Here is a 1,860-nt window from a genome sequence, read left to right as displayed (position 1 = left end):
AAGATCGGGAGCAGATCTGCAGCTTGTCACAGCAGCACAGTGTGAGAGGGGGCACAGACTGGTGCGTCAAAGGGCTCAATGAAACCCCAGTTCCATGTGGCCCCCATGGGGGAACCTGTCACACTGTAACAAATGCATTCCAGTCCTAGCTGACACTCGCCTTCTCACTGATTGTCTCTTTTGATGTTAGTTCCTAGAAATTGAATAGAAGATCCAAGTGATGATGCATGATGCCAGCTGACAATCACACGTTTTTTGACCCCGTGACCTTCATCCTGACCGGCATCCCAGGTACAGAGGAGTCTGATATCTGGATCTCCATCCCCTTCTGTCTGATGTACATTGTGACACTTTTTGGGAACTCTCTCCTACTATTCATCATACTAACAGAACAAAGCCTCCATGAGCCCATGTATCTATTCGTGTCCATGCTGGCCGGGTCCTGATCGGCGTCCTAGTGTATGATCTGCTTTGTGTTATCTGATCTCCGATCATACAGTTGCGGTCAAGATGCGTGGCTGTATTCTGTTTAGAAAGCGCGGGGAAATTTCTTTTGCTGGCCTGCTTCTGACCCAGAATGTTCTTTCATCCATGTCAGTCTTTAATGGCCGAGTCGGGCCATGCTCTGCTGGCATAGTGCGTTTTGATGCGACGATTGAACACATGTCGCACTGAGTCTAGTTATGCCACGAGAATACACCATCTATGATACTGAAGCAAGTCTGTGGTCGGGAAGATGGGGTTGGCAGTTGTCACAAGAAGTTTCTGTTTCATTTTCCCCATCATCTTTCTCGTGAAGCAGCTGAAGTTCTGCAGAACCAACCGCTTGCCTCACACCTTTTGTCGGTACATGACCATTGCCCGGCTGGCCTGCGACGACATCACAGTCAATTTCTGGTATGGAATAGCTATGGCTATTTTAGTAATTGGTTTGGATGCTGTGCTCATTGTTTTGTCTTATGGGCTGATCCTCAGAGCTGTCTTCTGGCTCCCCTCCAAGGACGCCCGGCTCAAGGCTCTCCACACCTGCGGATCCCACCTCTGTGTCATACTGATGTTCTATATCCCAGCCTTTTTCTCCTTTTTTGCACACCGATTTGGGCACATCATCCCAGGTTATATTCTCAACTTCCTGGCCAACCTCTATGTGCTCATTCCTCCCATGTTAAACCCCATTGTTTATGGGGTGACAACAAAAGAGATCCTGAAACGGGTGATCAATATGTTTCATCGGTGGTGCAGGAGAAGCTCCCTGCTGAGCTAAAACAGGACACAGAAAATGCTCTGGGACTTGGAAATTAAAATCAAGTTTTCATTGGAACTATAGGGATGTGTTTATTTTATACATCCACTGAGTAAGGTCGAAAGCTGGTCTCTCTCGTCAACAGAATTTGAGTCCAATGAAAGCTATTTCCTCCCCCAGTTTGTCTCTCAAATATCCTGGGACACACATGGCTGCAACAGCACAGTGCCCTGCCACAGAAAACAGCCAGACAGAGTGAGTCTTGTTCTAAGTTGAAGGGAAACAACAAAGGAAGAAAGCACAAAGGTAAAATCACGTTGTGAGAGCGAGAGCATGGTGTGTGCTCCTCTGTGACAAGCTGCATCCGAGCTGCACACTTAATTGCCAAGGAAAGCAGCAGCCAAGTGGGACATGTCATACACCAATGAGAAGTGCACTGTGCTACACATTGGGAGATGGGGGCTCTAGTCTTCCTTCTGCCTCCAGCCTGCTGTGTCACCTTGGGAGAGTTTCTTTGCTCCTTAATTTCCTCATTGGCAAAGGAGCACACTTTGGGACCAGCATGGAAGTCAGGAGCAAGTCTCATCAGGGAGACAGCACAGGGATTTCATGGCCCT

At 48.1% G+C, this 1,860-nt stretch overlaps 1 pseudogene; it reads left to right on the top strand.

The window, feature by feature from the left end:
- Positions 1-227: 227 nt before the first annotated feature.
- On the top strand, positions 228-1,264 carry LOC116828680 (olfactory receptor 52B2-like; annotated as a pseudogene).
- Positions 1,265-1,860: the final 596 nt, after the last annotated feature.

Source organism: Chelonoidis abingdonii, chromosome 1, assembly GCF_003597395.2.
Source record: "Chelonoidis abingdonii isolate Lonesome George chromosome 1, CheloAbing_2.0, whole genome shotgun sequence".
In the NCBI taxonomy this organism is placed as follows: domain Eukaryota; kingdom Metazoa; phylum Chordata; order Testudines; family Testudinidae; genus Chelonoidis; species Chelonoidis abingdonii.
Note: the sequence above shows the minus strand (reverse complement) of the source record. Positions and strands in the feature narration are given on the sequence as shown.